The 8880-nt window shown below is 43.4% G+C and overlaps 1 long non-coding RNA gene across 1 annotated transcript; it reads right to left on the reverse strand.

Annotated features, from left to right (window-relative positions):
- Positions 1 to 1561: 1561 nt before the first annotated feature.
- Positions 1562 to 4757, reverse strand: LOC145867099 (uncharacterized). The gene is made up of 4 exons (XR_014383213.1): positions 4677 to 4757; positions 4393 to 4568; positions 4217 to 4306; positions 1562 to 1913 (listed from the first exon to the last, which is right to left on the reverse strand). It is a non-coding gene; the product is annotated as an uncharacterized LOC145867099 (long non-coding RNA).
- Between the last annotated feature and the right edge of the window lie 4123 nt (positions 4758 to 8880).

An 8880-nucleotide genomic window follows, 5' to 3' on the forward strand; every position in this document is an offset into this window, starting at 1 on the left:
GCTTGAGGTGCACCTCCCCATCATCCTCTGCTCCTCCTGCTCTCCAGGACCAATCAGTGCTGTCCACCTGCATTGCATCCTCATACACCAGGGCCTGTAGGAGCTGTGAGGACAAACCTCGTCTCCTCAGGTTGTAGTCCTTCACATGTGTTTTTATGCTACTACCGACCGTGGCCTTTTGGACAGGCAGTTGGCAATACCTTGACCATCTATTGATAACAGATAATCAATACCTTGACCATCTATTGATAACAGATAATCAATACCTTGACCATCTATTTATAACAGATAATCAATACCTTGACCATCTATTGATAACAGATAATCAATACCTTGACCATCTATTGATAACAGACAATCAATACCTTGACCATCTATTGATAACAGATAATCAATACCTTGACCATCTATTGATAACAGATCATCAATACCTTGACCATCTATTGATAACAGATAATCAATACCTTGACCATCTATTGATAACAGATAATCAATACCTTGACCATCTATTGATAACAGATAATCAATACCTTGACCATCTATTGATAACACATAATCTGTCACAGCTGTGGAAAGGAGTAGACCAAGGTGCAGCGTGGAAGATGTTCATCTTGTATTTATTTTACTCAGAACACTCTGACAATCAAACAAAACGACAGCAGAACAGTTCTGTCAGGTTTCACGAACTAAACAGAAAATAACTTCCCACAAGGACAAAGGAAAAACAGGCTGCCTACGTATGGCTTCCAATCAGAGACAACGAAAGACACCTGCCTCTGATTGGAAACCATACCCGGCCAAAACATAGAAAATAAAACATAGATTGCCCACCCACCTATCACACCCTGGCCTAGCTAAACAGAGAAAACACAGCTCTCCTAGGTCAGAGTGTGACATAATCAATACCTTGACCATCTATTGATAACAGATAATACAGACAGAAAATATGTTAAAGGTAATCCAATCTAAACAAAAAATAAATCAAAAATGACCTAAAGCTGCTATAAAATTACTCTGATTACCATCCAACAATGGATCATTAGCAACAGAAACCAAGTTCAGAAACAGATACAAATAAACATTATTATTGTGTTTGACCACCCAGAATTATCATAGAACTGATATGAGTTGACTTTTTCCTATTGTTGAATATATATCTATAACCTGCATATTTTCAGGCCACAGAGGAACCTCCGTTCTAGCAGCAGACTGAAGGTTCCCTCCAGATTGGTCCTCAATCTGTTCCTCTGCAGTCTGTGGAGTGCAGTCTGGAAGAGACTGCAGGTGGGGGACCATCAATCTGTTACTCTGCAGTCTGTGGAGTGCAGTCTGGAAGTGACTGCTGGTGGGGGACCATCAATCTGTTACTCTGCAGTCTGTGGAGTGCAGTCTGGAAGAGACTGCTGGTGGGGGACCATCAATCTGTTCCTCTGCAGTCTGTGGAGTGCAGTCTGGAAGAGACTGCTGGTGGGGGACCATCAATCTGTTCCTCTGCAGTCTGTGGAGTGCAGTCTGGAAGAGACTGCTGGTGGGGGACCATCAATCTGTTACTCTGCAGTCTGTGGAGTGCAGTCTGGAAGAGACTGCTGGTGGGGGACCATCAATCTGTTCCTCTGCAGTCTGTGGAGTGCAGTCTGGAAGTGACTGCTGGTGGGGGACCATCAATCTGTTACTCTGCAGTCTGTGGAGTGCAGTCCGGAAGCGACTGCTGGTTTGGGACCATCGATGGAGGATGCTGTTCTTCCTCTCCATCGTCTTCAGTTTTCTGTCATCAGAAAGGTTCTAAATTCTTTGACCAGGGAGATCAATTATATTCATTGATCTAACAATGACACTGTTAAAAACTGAGGAAGTACCTATCGAACTGCACAAGCTGAAAACCAGCTGTTCCATCTCCACTTTCCTGCTGTACCCTGAAAATAAAACATGGATTACAGAGGGCATACAATAATGCATGTCGAAAAATAACAACTTTGTTTAGTCATTTGAAATGCATTACATACATTGCAATTGTATGTTGCTGGAGCATTGCAACATATTGCTCCTCCCAGCACAGAGCAGGTTTTTGCCTCTCAAGGGTGACACTGACATTCCTGCCCCAATCCCTAATGGTGTCCAGTGTTGTTCCTACAACATAACAACACTGACATTCCTGCCCCAATCCCTAATGGTGTCCAGTGTTGTTCCTACAACATAACAACACTGACATTCCTGCCCCAATCCCTAATGGTGTCCAGTGTTGTTCCCACAACATAACAACACTGACATTCCTGCCCCAATCCCTAATGGTGTCCAGTGTTGTTCCTACAACATAACAACACTGACATTCCTGCCCCAATCCCTAATGGTGTCCAGTGTTGTTCCTAAAACATAACAACACTGACATTCCTGCCCCAATCCCTAATGGTGTCCAGTGTTGTTCCTACAACATAACAACACTGACATTCCTGCCCCAATCCCTAATGGTGTCCAGTGTTGTTCCTACAACACAACAACACTGACATTCCTGCCCCAATCCCTAATGGTGTCCAGTGTTGTTCCTACAACATAACAACACTGACATTCCTGCCCCAATCCCTAATGGTGTCCAGTGTTGTTCCTACAACATAACACTGACATTCCTGCCCCAATCCCTAATGGTGTCCAGTGTTGTTCCTACAACATAACAACACTGACATTCCTGCCCCAATCCCTAATGGTGTCCAGTGTTGTTCCTACAACATAACAACACTGACATTCCTGCCCCAATCCCTAATGGTGTCCAGTGTTGTTCCTAAAACATAACAACACTGACATTCCTGCCCCAATCCCTAATGGTGTCCAGTGTTGTTCCTACAACATAACAACACTGACATTCCTGCCCCAATCCCTAATGGTGTCCAGTGTTGTTCCTACAACATAACAACACTGACATTCCTGCCCCAATCCCTAATGGTGTCCAGTGTTGTTCGTACAACATAACAACACTGACATTCCTGCCCCAATCCCTAATGGTGTCCAGTGTTGTTCCTACAACATAACAACACTGACATTCCTGCCCCAATCCCTAATGGTGTCCAGTGTTGTTCCTACAACATAACAACACTGACATTCCTGCCCCAATCCCTAATGTTGTCCAGTGTTGTTCCTACAACATAACAACACTGACATTCCTGACCCAATCCCTAATGGTGTCCAGTGTTGTTCCTACAACATAACAACACTGACATTCCTGCCCCAATCCCTAATGGTGTCCAGTGTTGTTCCCACAACATAACAACACTGATATTCCTGCCCCAATCCCTAATGGTGTCCAGTGTTGTTCCCACAACATAACAACACTGACATTCCTGCCCCAATCCCTAATGGTGTCCAGTGTTGTTCCTACAACATAACAACACTGACATTCCTGCCCCAATCCCTAATGGTGTCCAGTGTTATTCCTACAACATAACAACACTGACATTCCTGCCCCAATCCCTAATGGTGTCCAGTGTTGTTCCTACAACATAACGACACTGACATTCCTGCCCCAATCCCTAATGGTGTCCAGTGTTGTTCCTACAACATAACAACACTGACATTCCTGCCCCAATCCCTAATGGTGTCCAGTGTTGTTCCTACAACATATCAACACTGACATTCCTGCCCCAATCCCTAATGGTGTCCAGTGTTGTTCCTAAAACATAACAACAGTGACATTCCTGCCCCAATCCCTAATGGTGTCCAGTGTTGTTCCTACAACATAACAACACTGACATTCCTGCCCCAATCCCTAATGGTGTCCAGTGTTGTTCCTACAACATAACAACACTGACATTCCTGCCCCAATCCCTAATGGTGTCCAGTGTTGTTCCTACAACATAACAACACTGACATTCCTGCCCCAATCCCTAATGGTGTCCAGTGTTGTTCCCACAACATAACAACACTGACATTCCTGCCCCAATCCCTAATGGTGTCCAGTGTTGTTCCTACAACATAACAACACTGACATTCCTGCCCCAATCCCTAATGGTGTCCAGTGTTGTTCCTAAAACATAACAACACTGATATTCCTGCCCCAATCCCTAATAGTGTCCAGTGTTGTTCCTACAACATAACAACACTGATATTCCTTCCCCAATCCCTAATGGTGTCCAGTGTTGTTCCTAAAACATAACAACAGTGACAGATGTGACAACATTTCTAATCAATACTGAAATTCTATGCTTAGATTATTGATACAATGGTTTACCTGGAAGAGACTGTGCAATTTCTTCCATTTCCCTTTTTGCCTCTGTTGCAACGTCTGTTGCTGGGGAAACCCTCTATGGCAGAGAGTCCACTACATCAAAACAACAGGAAATGTTAGGAACATCACTAGAGTCAACCAGCATCAAGTAAATGAATAACAATTCCAAGTGTACTAACGTAGCCTCTGGCGTTTTCCCATGGTGGAGAAGTGCATCAGTCAGGAGGTCAATAAGATGGGACGGCCTCATTTCTTTGGTGACCTTCCCAAAGCGCCTCAGATACGACCACAGCCTCTCCATCTGCTCCCCATCTGCCAGTCCAGCACCTTCCACATATCGGGTGTTGAATTTCATCTAGAAATATAAAATCATGTCATACCATGGTAAAAGGGTTATTTGGTTAAAACCTTATAAAATATGAATTAATACCTACTGATAATATTAATGATCCTGTTCAAGTACCTGACATGGCAAGTCATGTCCATCAGCATGGAAACCTGGAACAACCAATTTGGTCCCATGATTCAATTCAGGAAAGTTTCTCTAAAAAGTTATGGACAAAATGTTCATGTTAAAACTATTGTTGGAGAAACTGCTTTTCAAATGTTAAAGTCAATGAGATCTTGAATAAAAAAGATGAATTACTTGCACATGCAGCTGCATCTGACATCAATGTCCTCCATGAAGATGAGGTTGATGTTCTGGCCTCTCATCCCCTCCTTCATCTCTCAGCAGGTTCACTGCATCTGACAAACTACAGAAGAAGTACATCATTATCTGCACTAAATAACTAAATACAATTTACTAAATTAACTAAATTAATCAACACAAATAAAATACTGAAAAATAAACTGAAAAAAACTCCTTATTACTGCATCCCACCTTTCACCCTTTTTCATGTTCAGGAAGTGAAGCGGGTGGTCATGCTGGCAGGAAACCCCAACACGCCTGTCTCCTACAATTTCCTTGTTTTGGGTTTGGACCTGATGGCATTGCCTGCTTGAAATCCATGGCAACCCTAAAATATCTATAATAATTTAAAGTACAATACAAGTATTATGTACTGAAATGCTTCCTTGCAGGTTAACCTCTTGACAATGCAACAACAATAGAACAAGTCAGTAGCTAAGTTAATAAAAAGAGTACTACAATAGTAATAAACCCTTCATTCATCAGTATCCTGAACATAGCTGGGTGTTTCTGGGATAGAGGGTTGATATAAAAGTCAGTACTACAATAGTAATAAACCCTTCATTCATCAGTACCCTGAACATAGCTGGGTGTTTCTGGGGTAGAGGGTTGATATAAAAGTCAGTACTACAATAGTAATAAACCCTTCATTCATCAGTATCCTGAACATAGCTGGGTGTTTCTGGGGTAGAGGGTTGATATAAAAGTCTATATATTCAGCAATAAATGTCTATATATTCAGCAATACAGTAAGATTCTGAGACACAATCACTTCCTATTGGTCAGCTGCAGGGAACCGCCCACGTCTCTGAGACACAATCACTTCCTATTGGTCAGCTGCAGGAAACCGCCCCACGTCTCTGAGACACAATCATTTCCTATTGGTCAGCCGCAGTGAACCGCCCACGTCTCTGAGACACAATCATTTACTATTGGTCAGCTGCAGGGAACCACCCACGTCTCTGAGACACAATCACTTCCTATTGGTCAGCTGCAGGGAACCGCCCACGTCTCAGGAGATGTCTATTTTAGGCAGTAAGTAAAACTGCCTAGGCCTTGGAGAATCTGTCCCAAAAAGACAGACCATCTGTTTATCTGTAATGTACTTATCCTCATACAGTTTATCTCCTGGATTAATCTTTGTGTTTTCCGGTTGTGTTGAGTGGGACAATGGAACATAGTGTTTAACATGATCCTATTGTCTATTGGCTTCAAGAAGATATTCACTTTATCCATTACAACAATCTGAGCCCCTTATCTGCTGGTTTAATCACTATATTTCTAGAGCTTGATTTTTAACCATTTGTAAGGTTAAGCTGATAAACAGGTCTGGTTCTGAATAGTGAAAAGGAAGCCACATCCCTACGTATCAGAGTCTGTATAGTTTCTGACTCCAACTGAGGTTCCCAATGTGAGGGGTTTGGAAATAGTATCTGAGGAAAATCTGTTTCATATTCACAATGATCTTATAACTTCAATCTCTATGATAGACGTGTAGATCCCCTCCGGAGCTCCTCCCAGTCCACCTGTTTAGGAGTTGGTATGAAAGTCAGTCCACCTGTTTAGGAGTTGGTATGAAAGTCAGTCCACCTGTTTAGGAGTTGGTATGAAAGTCAGTCCACCTGTTTAGGAGTTGGTATGAAAGTCAGTCCATCTGTTTAGGAGTTGGTATGAAAGTCAGTCCACCTGTTTAGGAGTTGGTATGAAAGTCAGTCCACCTGTTTAGGAGTTGGTATGAAAGTCAGTCCACCTGTTTAGGAGTTGGTATGAAAGTCAGTCCACCTGTTTAGGAGTTGGTATGAAAGTCAGTCCATCTGTTTAGGAGTTGGTATGAAAGTCAGTCCACCTGTTTAGGAGTTGGTATGAAAGTCAGTCCACCTGTTTAGGAGTTGGTATGAAAGTCAGTCCACCTGTTTAGGAGTTGGTATGAAAGTCAGTCCACCTGTTTAGGAGTTGGTATGAAAGTAGGTCCACCTGTTTAGGAGTTGGTATGAAAGTCAGTCCACCTGTTTAGGAGTTGGTATGGAAGTCAGTCCACCTGTTTAGGAGTTGGTATGAAAGTCAGTCCACCTGTTTAGGAGTTGGTATGAAAGTCAGTCCACCTGTTTAGGAGTTGGTATGAAAGTCAGTCCATCTGTTTAGGAGTTGGTATGAAAGTCAGTCTACCTGTTTAGGAGTTGGTATGAAAGTCAGTCTACCTGTTTAGGAGTTGGTATGAAAGTCAGTCCACCTGTTTAGGAGTTGGTATGAAAGTCAGTCCACCTGTTTAGGAGTTGGTATGAAAGTCAGTCCTCTTTCTAGAACCTCACTCTCGGCTTGGTTGAGCCCAATGGGACATTGCTGGTCAAGACCTCAAATGGGTTGTGAAGTAGTATGGACATATTGATGGAACAAGGTCACTAAACTGGTGGATAGACAGGGTAGATCCAAGAGCCTCTGCTGCCATCTAGAGGGGGTTTCTCTGTACTGCTTGACACATGGAGACTCAGTGGAGGCCCAGTGCAAGTGCTCAAAGTAGACTAGTGATTAGAGTGGTGGGTCAGTAACTGGTATGGTCTGATAGACTAGTGGTTAGAGTGGTGGGTCAGTACCTGGTATAGTCAGATAGACTAGTGGTTAGAGTGGTGGGTCAGTAACTGGTATGGTCAGATAGACTAGTGGTTAGAGTGGTGGGTCAGTAACTGGTATGGTTAGATAGACTAGTGGTTAGAGTGGTGGGTCAGTAACTGGTATGGTCAGATAGACTAGTGGTTAGAGTGGTGGGTCAGTAACTGGTATGGTCAGATAGACTAGTGGTTAGAGTGGTGGGTCAGTAACTGGTATGGTCAGATAGACTAGTGGTTAGAGTGGTGGGTCAGTAACTGGTATGGTCAGATAGACTAGTGGTTAGAGTGGTGGGTCAGTAACTGGTATGGTCAGATAGACTAGTGGTTAGAGTGGTGGGTCAGTAACTGGTATGGTCAGGTAGACTAGTGGTTAGAGTGGTGGGTCAGTAACTGGTATGGTCAGATTGACTAGTGGTTAGAGTTGTGGGTCAGTAACTGGTATGGTCAGGTAGACTAGTGGTTAGAGTGGTGGGTCAGTAACTGGTATGGTCAGATAGACTAGTGGTTAGAGTGGTGGGTCAGTAACTGGTATGGTCAGATAGACTAGTGGTTAGAGTGGTGGGTCAGTAACTGGTATAGTCAGATAGACTAGTGGTTAGAGTGGTGGGTCAGTAACTGGTATGGTCAGATAGACTAGTTGTTAGAGTGGTGGGTCAGTAACTGGTATGGTCAGATAGACTAGTGGTTAGAGTGGTGGGTCAGTAACTGGTATGGTCAAATAGACTAGTGGTTAGAGTGGTGGGTCAGTAATTGGTATGGTCAGATAGACTAGTGGTTAGAGTGGTGGGCCAGTAACTGGTATGGTCAGATAGACTAGTGGTTAGAGTGGTGGGTCAGTAACTGGTATGGTCAAATAGACTAGTGGTTAGAGTGGTGGGTCAGTAATTGGTATGGTCAGATAGACTAGTGGTTAGAGTGGTGGGCCAGTAACTGGTATGGTCAGATAGACTAGTGGTTAGAGTGGTGGGTCAGTAACTGGTATGGTCAGGTAGACTAGTGGTTAGAGTGGTGGGTCAGTAACTGGTATGGTCAGATAGACTAGTGGTTAGAGTGGTGGGTCAGTAACTGGTATGGTCAGATAGACTAGTGGTTAGAGTGGTGGGTCAGTAACTGGTATGGTCAGATAGACTAGTGGTTAGAGTGGTGGGTCAGTAACTGGTATGGTCAGATAGACTAGTGGTTAGAGTGGTGGGTCAGTAACTGATATGTTGCTGGTTTGAATACCTGAGCCGTCAAGGTAAAAATCTGTTGGTGCCCTTAAGCAAGGCACTTACACCTAATTTGCTCCAGGGGCGCCGTATGGCTGACCCTGTAAAACAACACATTTCTCTGCATCTATCTGGTGTCTGTGACAATAAAACATTGTAAAA

This window comes from Salmo salar, unplaced genomic scaffold (assembly GCF_965601325.2).
Source record: "Salmo salar unplaced genomic scaffold, fSalSal1 ptg000206l, whole genome shotgun sequence".
NCBI lineage: Eukaryota > Metazoa > Chordata > Actinopteri > Salmoniformes > Salmonidae > Salmo > Salmo salar.